The sequence below is a fragment of the Pseudophryne corroboree genome, unplaced genomic scaffold (assembly GCF_028390025.1).
Source record: "Pseudophryne corroboree isolate aPseCor3 unplaced genomic scaffold, aPseCor3.hap2 scaffold_481, whole genome shotgun sequence".
Lineage (NCBI taxonomy): Eukaryota > Metazoa > Chordata > Amphibia > Anura > Myobatrachidae > Pseudophryne > Pseudophryne corroboree.
In genome coordinates, this window is record NW_026970093.1 from 217,464 (window position 1) to 230,001 (window position 12,538).

General features: G+C 40.7%; 2 non-coding genes and 1 pseudogene across 2 annotated transcripts; 2 read left to right on the top strand and 1 right to left on the bottom strand.

Annotated features, from left to right (window-relative positions):
• Positions 1 to 171: 171 nt before the first annotated feature.
• On the bottom strand, positions 172 to 334 carry LOC135029005 (U1 spliceosomal RNA). The gene has a single exon (XR_010225225.1). It is a non-coding gene; the product is annotated as a U1 spliceosomal RNA (small nuclear RNA).
• A 3,765-nt stretch (positions 335 to 4,099) lies between these two features.
• LOC135029137 (U1 spliceosomal RNA) lies at positions 4,100 to 4,278 on the top strand (annotated as a pseudogene).
• A 5,880-nt stretch (positions 4,279 to 10,158) lies between these two features.
• Positions 10,159 to 10,321, top strand: LOC135028991 (U1 spliceosomal RNA). The gene has a single exon (XR_010225213.1). It is a non-coding gene; the product is annotated as a U1 spliceosomal RNA (small nuclear RNA).
• Positions 10,322 to 12,538: the final 2,217 nt, after the last annotated feature.

The window sequence follows — 12,538 nt, forward strand, 5'->3', positions numbered from 1 at the left end:
GAGTGTGGGCCCTGCAGCACTACCTGTAGTTCGCATTGTGCGTTGGAAGGCACAAAGTAAGCAGACGGGAGAAGTCAGGATAGTGCGCAAGGGCATAGAAGGGAGCGGCTCAAGAAAACAGAAGTGGAAACAGACAGCAAACTAGGCTGGAGAGAGACCTGAGACAAAGAGATCTGAATTATACGAGAGCCGACCAGGGGAAACACAAATTATGCAGTCAAGTTTCCCACATTTGGGGAAATCGCAGGAGCAGCACACCCAGAGTGCAATGGGTGAGCCTTGCCCTGGGAGAACAATCTTTATGACCATGGTATCTCCTATGCAAAATAAGTATGATTTGAGATAGGGCTGGGGAGGGCCGCTGCTCAGGCACATCTCTGTCAAGTAAAGGAGATTCAACTGAGGCAGCACAAGGGAACTCTCATCTGGGGACAACAACTGCCGGGAGAACACATATTTTCAGATGAACATGGGAGGGCAGAAGGCTGCCTAATACTGAAGCACGCCCAAACAACAAACCAAATGCAACAACTAGTACAAGCATTCCTGGGAGAAGGTCTGCAGAAGACGGATTTGCATACGGTGATGTCATCCAAGCAGTGGGCCAAAGTTGGCTGGAACCCTCATCTGCATATGTTGAAGATACAATTTGTGAATTGCATTTAACACTATCTCCCTTTCCTGGGGAGAAGATGGTAGGGCCGATTTGAAAAACCGGCGAGGAGGCACCTCTTCGAATTTCAGCTTGTAACCCTGAGAAACAATTTCTATTGCCTAGGGATCCACCTGCGAATGAACCCAGATGTGGCTGAAAACTCGAAGACGTGCCCCCAACTGGGCGGACTCCTTTAGTGGAGCCCCAGCGTCATGCAGTGGATTTTGTAGAGGCCGGGGAGGACTTCTGTTCCTGGGAACTAGCTGTGTTGTGCAGCTTCTTCCCTCTGCCCTTACCTCTGGCAAGAAAGGACGCACCTCGTACTTTCTTGTTTCTCTGTGATCGAAAGGACTGCATTTGATAATGTGGTGCTTTCTTAGGCTGTGAGGGAATATAAGGCAAAAAATTTGATTTACCAGCTGTAGCTGTGGAGACTAGGTCCGAGAGACCTTCCCCAAACAATTCCTCACCCCTGTAAGGTAAAACCTCCATATGCCTTTTTGAGTCGGCATCACCTGTCCATTGCCGGGTCCATAGGACTCGTCTAGCAGAAATCGACATAGCGTTTATTCTAGAACCCAGTAGACTAATGTCACTTTGAGCATCTCTCATATATAGGACAGCATCTTTTATATGCCCTATGGTCAATAACATAGCATCCTTATCTAGGGTCTCAATCTCTGCTGATAAGGTATCTGTCCATGCTGCCACCGCGCTACAACCCCGGCCGACGCAATTGCCGGTCTGAGTAAGGTACCAGAATGTGTGTAAATGGACTTTAGGGTAACCTCCTGCTTGCGGTCAGCAGGGTCCCTGATGGTAGCCGTATCCTGGGATGGCAGCGCTACCTTTTTGGATAAGCGTGTCAATGCTTTATCCACCCTAGGGGAGGATTCCCACCGTATCCTGTCCATTGGCGGGAAAGGATACGCCATAAGAATCCTTTTGGGAATCTGCAGCTTTTTGTCTGGAGATTCCCAAGCTTTTTCACATAATTCGTTCAACTCATGTGAGGGGGGAAAGGTTATCTCAGGTTTCTTTCCCTTATACATGTGTACCCTCGTGTCAGGGACAGGGGACTCTGTGATGTGCAAAACATCTTTTATTGCAATAATCATATATCGAATACATTTAGCCAATTTTGGCTGTAACTTTGCATCATCGTAGTCGACACTGGAGTCAGAATCTGTGTCGGTATCTGTGTCAACTATTTGGGATAGTGGGCGCTTTTGAGACCCCGAAGGTCCCTGCGACATAGGGACAGGCATGGGTTGACTCCCTGACTGTTCCCTAGCTTCAGCTTTGTCTAATCTCTTGTGTAATAAGTTTACATTAGCACTTAAAACATTCCACATATCCATCCAGTCAGGTGTCGGCGTTGTCGATGGAGACACCACATTAATTTGCTCCTGCTCCTCTCTAGGAGAGCCTTCTACCTCAGACATGTCGACACACGTGTACCGACACACCATACACTCAGGGAATCCTCTTATCTGAGGACAGTTCCCCAACAAGGCCCTTTGGAGAGACAGAGAGAGAGAGTATGCCAGCACACACCCCAGCGCTATATGACCCAGGAAAAAAACACAATAATTTTATGTTTACCTAGTAGCGCTGTATTTCCATATGCGCCTAATTATGTGCCCCCCTCTTCTTTAAGACCCTCTTTCTACCGTGGTATAAGCAGGGGAGAGTCCTTGGAGCTTCCCCTCAGCGGTGCTGTGGAGAAAATGGCGCTGGTGAGTGCTGAGGGAGAAGCCCCACCCCCTCAGCGACGGGCTTCTGTCCCGCTCAAATATAGTAAAAAAATGGCGGGGGCTCTTATATATATATACAGTGCCTAGCTGCATATATATTTATTTTGCCAAAGAGAGGTCTATATTGCTGCCCAGGGCGTCCCCCCTGCGCCCTTCACCCTTACACTGACTGCCGTGTGTGAGGTGTATTGGAGCAATGGAGCACAGCTTTACTGCTGTGCGTTACCTCAGTGAAGATCATGAAGTCTTCCGCCGCCTCTGAAGTCTTCTTTTCTTCTCATACTCACCCGGCTTCTAACTTCCGGCTCTGCGAGTGGGACGGCGGCGCGGCTCTGGGACGGACGGCGAGGGTGAGACCTGCGTACCGATCCCTCTGGAGCTAATGCTGTACAGTAGCCTAAGAAGCAGAGCCTATCAACTCACAGAAGTAGGTGTGCATCTCTCCCCTCCGCCCCTCGATGCAGGGAGTCTGTTGCCAGCAGGCTCCCTGAAAATAAAAAAATCTAACAAATATACTTTCTGTCAGGAAACTCAGGAGAGCTCCCTGAAAAGCACCCAGTCTCCTCTGGGCACAGTAGTAAACTGAGGTCTGGAGGAGGGGCATAAAGGGAGGAGCCAGTGCACACCCAGATCTAAAGTCTTTCTTAAAGTGCCCATGTCTCCTGCAGAGCCCGTCTATCCCCCATGGTCCTTACGGAGTCCCCAGCATCCTCTAGGACGTAAGAGAAAAATTATGCTGGCAGAAAAATCCAATTGAGTGATTAAACAGCTCCAGAGCTGCTCTGTAAGGCAAGTAAAAGGGTGTGGGCCCTGCAGCACTACCTGTAGTTTGCATTGTGCATTGGAAGCCTAGTTTGCTGTCTGTTTCCACTTCTTTTTTCTTGAGCCCCTCCCGTCTATACCCTTGTGCACTATCCTGACTTCTCCTCCCGTCTGCTTACTTTGTGCCTTCCAATGCACAATGCAAACTACAGGTAGTGCTGCAGGGCCCACACCCTTTTACTTGCCTTACAGAGCAGCTCTTGAGCTGTTACAGTGCCCAGCTGCTGCAAGAAATCAGCGTGAATGCTTCAGGGGCTGGGGCATGGCCAACATGAGCCCCACACCGAAGGAGGGTGGGGGTGTTTAATGCGAACTAGGGGTCTCGCACAATGCGAACTACAGGTAGTGCTGCAGGGCCCACACCCTTTTACTTGCCTTACAGAGCAGCTCTGGAGCTGTTACAGTGCCCAGCTGCTGCAAGAAATCAGCTTGAATCCTTCAGGGGCTGGGGCATAGCCAACATGAGCCCCACACCGACGGAGGGTGGAGGTGTTTAATGCGAACTAGGGGTCATCCAAGTGCCGCAAAAGGCCGCCATGCCCTGCACGCCCCTTTTCTCTTTTCATATGCAGACGAGGGTTGAAGCCAACTTTGACCCACTGCTTGGATGACATCGCCATATGCAAATCCATCTGCTGCAGGCCTTCCCCCAGGAATGCTTGCACTAGTTGTTGCATTTGGTTTGTTGTTTGGTGGTGCTTCAGTATTAGGCAGCCTTCTGCCCTCCCATGTTCATCTGAAAATATGTGTTCTCCCTGCAGTTGTTGTCCCCAGATGAGAGTTCCCTTGTGCTGCCTCAGTTGAATCTCCTTTACTTGACAGAGATGTGCCTGAGCAGCGGCCCTCCCCAGCCCTATCCCAAATCATACTTATTTTGCATCGGAGATACCATGGTCATGAAGACTGTTCTCCCAGGGTGCGGTTCATTCATTGCATTCTGGGTATGCTGACCCCTGTGATTTCCCCAAATGTGGGAAACTCGACTGCATTATTTAATGCGAACTAGGGGTCATCCAAGCACCGCAAAAGGCCGCCATGCCCTGCATACCCCTTTTCTCTTTTCATAAGCAGACGAGGTTTGAAGCCAACTTTGACCCACTGCTTGGATGACATCACTTGCTGCCTTTCCAATGAAGCAAGTTTAATTTAATAATAGGTGAAAAACCATCCCTACAAAGGTGTTAATCAGAGACTTGGCTTTGTGGACACTTTTCAGAGAACAAATTTGTTAGTATAAAAATAAAGCCAGAAAATGAAGAGCTGTTTAATCACTCAATTGGATTTTTCTGCCAGCATATTTCTTTTTCTCTGCAACCCACTGCTAAATTGTTCTTCCTAGCTGTTTTTATAAAATCACTGAATCAAATCTAACTCTGATTACATTAGAGAAGGCCAGGTACCCTACACCATAACAGGGGGTTTGAAATTTTGACTTGTCTACTTAAAGATCACCAAAATCTGATAACAAGGTCAATTAAGTCCCTTGGTGGGATTGAACCACCAACCTTTTGGTTAATAGCCTTACACACTAACTGCTTGCGCCACAGCGACACTTTGCAAAAGAACATACTGACAAAGGCTAATAAGCATTCATCTAGAACGATTCCTAGAAACATTTTAAAAAGTCAATAATGTGGAGAGTTTTTGTAAGATGTTTCTTCCATCAACCAATGAAGAAACACATTGGTACTTTCCCATGATGAGTGAGTGCTTCAGGATCTCTTGCACTTACATGTGCAGCAGAGTACTGTAATGGAAGCATGCTGGGTCCATAACCCAGAGGTAGGCAGATTGAAACTATCCTCTGCTATATGCATTTTTTTTGTTAATTAAAGTAATCCAAAACTGGGATTGATATTTTTGCTCTTTTATTTTTACTTAAAGTACAATAACTTTTACCATTTTAATTTGTTTTAATAGTATATTGACAGTATTGTTTTCTTTCAAAAATCCTATTAATTTTCTTTACCCGATTATTAAAATGGTAATTGACAAAAACAAACTACATTGTCACCAGAAGAGCAATACAAAATGTACAAGTGATATAGTAAAATCATCTTTCCAGCTTGAATTTCAATGATGCATTGGGGCAACGATTTTGTGAGAAACATCTTCACCCTTAAATAAAGATGTTCTTAATTCCTTACCTGTGTGCTAATTAGATATCACCTTGTTTTCACATTAAACAGACTTCCACATGAGAAAACAGCAAAGATGCAGTGGCGTTAATGTTTCCTGGTGTCAACCTGTATTATTTCCGTAGATATTGAAATGAGGATGCATCTTGCTGCCTTTCCAATGAAGCAAGTTTAATTTAGTAATAGGTGAAAAACCATCCCTACAAAGATGTTAATCAGATACTTGGCTATGTGGACACTTTTCAGAGAACAAATTTGTTATCATAAAAATAAAGCCAGAAAATGAAGAGCTGTTTAATCACTCAATTGGATTTTTCTGCCAGCATTTTTCTTTTTCTCTGCAACCCACTGCTAAATTGTGCTTCCTAGCTGTTTTTTTATAAAATCGCTTAATCAAATCTAACTCTGATTACATCAGAGAAGGCCAGGTACCCTACACCATAAGAGGGGGTTTGCAATTTTGACTTGTCTACTTAAATATTACCAAAATCTGATCACAAGGTCAATTACGTCCCTGGATGGGATTGAACCACCAACCTTTTGATTAATAGCTGAACACACTAACCGATTGCGCCACAGAGACACTTTGCGAAAAGTACATACTGACAAAGACTAATAAGCATTCATCTAGAACGTTTCCTAGAAAAACTTTAAAAAGTCAATAATCTGGAGAGTTTTTGTAAGATGTTTCTTCCAGCAACCAATGAAGAAACACATTGGTACTTTCGCATGATGAGTGAGTGCTTCAGGATCTCTTGCACTTACATGTGCAGCAGAGTACTGCAATGGAAGCATGCTGGGCCCATAACCCAGAGGTAGGCAGATTGAAACTATCCTTTGCTATATGCATTTTTTTTTTGTTCATTAAAGTAATCCAAAACTGGGATTGATATTTTAGCTTTTATTTTTACTTAAAGTACAATAACTTTTACCATTTTAATTTGTTTTAATAGTATATTGACAGTATTGTTTTCTTTCAAAAATCCAATTAATTTTCTTTACCCGATTATTAAAATGGTAATTGACAAAAACAAACTACATTGTCACCAGAAGAGCAATACAAAATGTACAAGTGATATATTAAAATCATCTTTCCAGCTTGAATTTCAATGATGCATTGGGGCAACGATTTTGTGAGAAACATCTTCACCCTTAAATAAAGATTTTCTTAATTCCTTACCTGTGTGCTAATTAGATATCACCTTGTTTTCACATTAAACAGACTTCCACATGAGAAAGCAGCAAGGATGCAGTGGCGTTAATGTTTCCTGGTGTCAACCTGTATTATTTCAGTAGATATTGAAATGAGGATGCATCTTGCTGCCTTTCCAATGAAGCAAGTTTAATTTAGTAATAGGTGAAAAACCATCCCTACAAATATGTTAATCAGATACTTGGCTTTGTGGACACTTTTCAGAGAACAAATTCGTTAGCATAAAAATAAAGCCAGAAAATGAAGAGCTGTTTAATCACTCAATTGGATTTTTCTGCCAGCATATTTCTTTTTCTCTGCAACCCACTGCTAAATTGTGCTTCCTAGCTGTTTTTTTATAAAATCACTGATTCAAATCTAACTCTGATTACATCAGAGTAGGCCAGGTACCCTACACCATAAGAAGGGGGTTTGAAATTTTGACTTGTCTACTTAAAGATCACCAAAATCTGATAACAAGGTCAATTACATCCCTGGGTGGGATTGAACCACCAACCCTTTGATTAATAACCAAACACTAACAGATTGCGCCACAGAGACACTTTACAAACGTACATACTGACAAAGGCTAATAAGCATTCATCTAGAACGTTTCCTAGAAAAACTTTAAAAAGTCAATAATCTGGAGAGTTTTTGTAAGATGTTTCTTCCATCAACCAACGAAGAAACACATTGGTACTTTCCCATGATGAGTGAGTGCTTCAGGATCTCTTGCACTTACATGTGCAGCAGAGTACTGCAATGGAAAAATGCTGGGCCCATAACCCAGAGGTAGGCAGATTGAAACTATCCTCTGCTATATGCATTTTTTTTTGTTAATTAAAGTAATCCAAAACTGGGATTGATATTTTTGCTCTTTTATTTTTACTTAAAGTGCAATAACTTTTACCATTTTAATTTGTTTTAATAGTATATTGACAGTATTGTTTTCTTTCAAAAATCCACTTAATTTTCTTTACCCTATTATTAAAATGGTAATTGACAAAAACAAACTACATTGTCACCAGAAGAGCAATACAAAATGTACAAGTGATATATTAAAATCATCTTTCCAGCTTGAATTTCAATGATGCATTGGGGTAACGATTTTGTGAGAAACACCTTCACCCTTAAATAAAGATTTTCTTAATTCCTTACCTGTGTGCTAATTAGATATCACCTTGTTTTCACATTAAACAGACTTCAACATGCGAAAGCAGCAAGGATGCAGTGGCGTTAATGTTTCCTGGTGTCAACCTGTATTATTTCAGTAGACATTGAAATGAGGATGCATCTTGCTGCCTTTCCAATGAAGCAAGTTTAATTTAGTAATAGGTGAAAAACCATCCCTACAAAGGTGTTAATCAGAGACTTGGCTTTGTGGACACTTTTCAGAGAACAAATTTGTTAGCATAAAAATAAAGCCAGAAAATAAAGAGCTGTTTAATCACTCAATTGGATTTTTTTGCCAGCATATTTCTTTTTCTCTGCAACCCACTGCTAAATTGTGCTTCCTAGCTGTTTTTATAAAATCACTGAATCAAATCTAACTCTGATTACATCAGAGAAGGCCAGGTACCCTACACCATAACAGGGAGTTTGAAATTTTGACTTGTCTACTTAAAGATCACCAAAATCTGATAATAAGGTCAATTACGTCCCTGGGTGGGATTGAACCACCAACCTTTTGGTTAATAACCATACACACTAACTGATTGCGCCACAGCGACACTTTGCAAAAGTACATACTGACAAAGGCTAATAAGCATTCATCTAGAACGTTTCCTAGAAACATTTTAAAAAGTCAATAATGTGGAGAGTTTTTGTAAGATGTTTCTTCCATCAACCAATGAAGAAACACATTGGTACTTTCCCATGATAAGTGAGTGCTTCAGGACCTCTTGCACTTACATGTGCAGCAGAGTACTGTAATGGAAGCATGCTGGGTCCATAACCCAGAGGTAGGCAGATTGAAACTATCCTCTGCTATATGCATTTTTTTTTGTTAATTAAAGTAATCCAAAACTGGGATTGATATTTTTGCTCTTTTATTTTTACTTAAAGTACAATAACTTTTACCATTTTAATTTGTTTTAATAGTATATTGACAGTATTGTTTTCTTTCAAAAATCCAATTAATTTTCTTTACCCGATTATTAAAATGGTAATTGACAAAAACAAACTACATTGTCACCAGAAGAGCAATACAAAATGTACAAGTGATATATTAAAATCATCTTTCCAGCTTGAATTTCAATGATGCATTGGGGCAACGATTTTGTGAGAAGCATCTTCACCCTTAAATAAAGATTTTCTTAATTCCTTACCTGTGTGCTAATTAGATATCACCTTGTTTTCACATTAAACAGACTTCCACATGAGAAAGCAGCAAGGATGCAGTGGCGTTAATGTTTCCTGGTGTCAACCTGTATTATTTCTGTAGATATTGAAATGAGGATGCATCTTGCTGCCTTTCCAATGAAGCAAGTTTAATTTAGTAATAGGTGAAAAACCATCCCTACAAAGGTGTTAATCAGAGACTTGGCTTTGTGGACACTTTTCAGAGAACAAATTTGTTAGCATAAAAATAAAGCCAGAAAATGAAGAGCTGTTTAATCACTCAATTGGATTTTTTTGCCAGCATATTTCTTTTTCTCTGCAACCCACTGCTAAATTGTGCTTCCTAGCTGTTTTTATAAAATCACTGAATCAAATCTAACTCTGATTACATCAGAGAAGGCCAGGTACCCTACACCATAAGAGGGGGTTTGAAATTTTGACTTGTCTACATAAAGATCACCAAAATCTGATAACAAGGTCAATTACGTCCCTGGGTGGGATTGAACCACCAACCTTTTGGTTAATAGCCTTACACACTAACTGATTGCGCCACAGCGACACTTTGCAAAAGCATATACTGAAAAAGGCTAATAAGCATTCATCTAGAACGTTTCCTAGAAACATTTTAAAAAGTCATTAATGTGGAGAATTTTTGTAAGATGTTTCTTCCATCAACCAATGAAGAAACACATTGGTACTTTCCCATGATGAGTGAGTGCTTCAGGATCTCTTGCACTTACATGTGCAGCAGAGTACTGTAATGGAAGCATGCTGGGTCCATAACCCAGAGGTAGGCAGATTGAAACTATCCTCTGCTATATGCATTTTTTTTGTTAATTAAAGTAATCCAAAACTGGGATTTACATTTTTGCTCTTTTATTTTTACTTAAAGTACAATAACTTTTACCATTTTAATTTGTTTTAATAGTATATTGACAGTATTGTTTTCTTTCAAAAATTCACTTAATTTTCTTTTCTGTGTGCTAATTAGATATCACCTTGTTTTCACATTAAATAGACTTCCACATGAGAAAGCAGCAAGGATGCAGTGGCGTTAATGTTTCCTGGTGGTAGTGGGGGACTGTGTTTGTGCTTTCCTCTGGTCAGCTCTGGTAAAAGTCAGATTTCTTTGTCTCAGATCTTCCTCTAGCCTTGTTCTTCTTTCGAGAGTTCCCTTGTGCTGCCTCAGTTGGATCTCCTTCACTTGACAGGGGCGTACCCGAGCAGCGACCCTCCCCAGCACTAGCCCAACTCCTACTTACCTGCCAGGTGAGATACTATGATCATGAAGGTGCTTCTCCCAGGGCAAGGCTCACCCATTGCACTCTGGGTGTGCTGCTCCTGCGATTTCCCCAAATGTGGGAAACTTGACTGCATAATTTGTGTTTCCCCTGGTCGGCTCTCGTATAATTCAGATCTCTTTGTCTCAGGTCTCTCTCCAGCCTAGTTTGCTGTCTGTTTCCACTTCTCTTTTCTTAAACCGCTCCCTTCTATGCCCTTGCGCACCTTAATTAAATCTAACTCTGATTACGTCAGAGAAGGCCAGGTACCCTACACCATAAGAGGGGGTTTGAAATTTTAACTTGTCTACTTAAAGATCACCAAAATCTGATCACAAGGTCAATTACATCACTGGGTGGGAACCTTTTGGTTAATAGCCCATGTAAGTGCAAGAGATCCTGAAGCACTCACTCATCATGGGAAAGTACCAATGTGTTTCTTACAAAAATTCTCCAGATTATTGACTTTTTAAAGTTTTTCTAGGAAACGTTCTAGATGAATGCTTATTAGCCTTTGTCAGTATGTACTTTTGCAAAGTGTCGCTGTGGCGCAATCAGTTAGTGTGTATGGCTATTAACCTAAAGGTTGGTGATTCAATCCCACCCAGGGACGTAATTGACCTTGTTATCAGATTTTGGTGATCTTTAAGTAGACAAGTCAAAATTTCAAACCCCCTCTTATGGTGTAGGGTACCCAGCCTTCTCTGATGTAATCAGAGTTAGATTTGATTAAGTGATTTTATAAAAAACAGCTAGGAAGCACAATTTAGCAGTGGGTTGCAGAGAAAAAAAATTATGCTGGCAGAAAAGTCCAATTGAGTGATTAAACAGCTCTTCATTTTCTGATTTTATGTTTATGCTAACAAATTTGCTCTCTGAAAAGTGTCCACAAAGCCAAGTCTCTGATTAACACCTTTGTAGGAATGGTTTTTCACCTATTACTGAATTAAACTTGCTTCATTGGAAAGGCAGCAAGATGCATCCTCATTTCAATGTCTACTGAAATAATACAGGTTGACACCAGGAAACATTAACGCCACTGCATCCTTGCTGCTTTCGCATGTGGAAGTCTGTTTAATGTGAAAACAAGGTGATATCTAATTAGCACACAGGTAAGGAATTAAGAAAATCTTTATTTAAGGGTGAAGGTGTTTCTCACAAAATCGTTGCCCCAATGCATCATTGAAATTCAAGCAGGAAAGATGATTTTAATATATCACTTGTACATTTTGTATTGCTCTTCTGGTGACAATGTAGTTTGTTTTTGTCAATTACCATTTTAATAATAGGGTAAAGAAAATTAAGTGGATTTTTGAAAGAAAACAATACTGTCAATATACTATTAAAACAAATTAAAATGGTAAAAGTTATTGTACTTTAAGTAAAAATAAAAGAGCAAAAATATCAATCCCAGTTTTGGATTACTTTAATTAACAAAAAAAAATGCATATAGCAGAGGATAGTTTCAATCTGCCTACCTCAGGGTTATGGGCCCAGCATGTTTCCATTGCAGTACTCTGCTGCACATGTAAGTGCAAGAGATCCTGAAGCACTCACTCATCATGGGAAAGTACCAATGTGTTTCTTCGTTGGTTGATGGAAGAAACATCTTACAAAAACTCTCCAGATTATTGACTTTTTAAAGTTTTTCTAGGAAACGTTCTAGATGAATGCTTATTAGCCTTTGTCAGTATGTATGTTTGTAAAGTGTCTCTGTGGCGCAATCGGTTAGTGTGTTTGGTTATTAATCAAAGGGTTGGTGGTTCAATCCCACCCAACGATGTAATTGACCTTGTTATCAGATTTTGGTGATCTTTAAGTAGACAAGTCAAAATTTCAAACCCCCTTCTTATGGTGTAGGGTACCTGGCCTACTCTGATGTAATCAGAGTTAGATTTGAATCAGTGATTTTATAAAAAAAAAGCTAGGAAGCACAATTTAGCAGTGGGTTGCAGAGAAAAAGAAATATGCTGGCAGAAAAATCCAATTGAGTGATTAAACAGCTCTTCATTTTCTGGCTTTATTTTTATGCTAACTAATTTGTTCTCTGAAAAGTGTCCACAAAGCCAAGTATCTGATTAACATATTTGTAGGGATGGTTTTTCACCTATTACTAAATTAAACTTGCTTCATTGGAAAGGCAGCAAGATGCATCCTCATTTCAATATCTACTGAAATAATACAGGTTGACACCAGGAAACATTAACGCCACTGCATCCTTGCTGCTTTCTCATGTGGGAGTCTGTTTAATGTGAAAACAAGGTGATATCTAATTAGCACACAGGTAAGGAATAAAGAAAATCTTTATTTAAGGGTGAAGATGTTTCTCACAAAATCGTTGCCCCAATGCATCA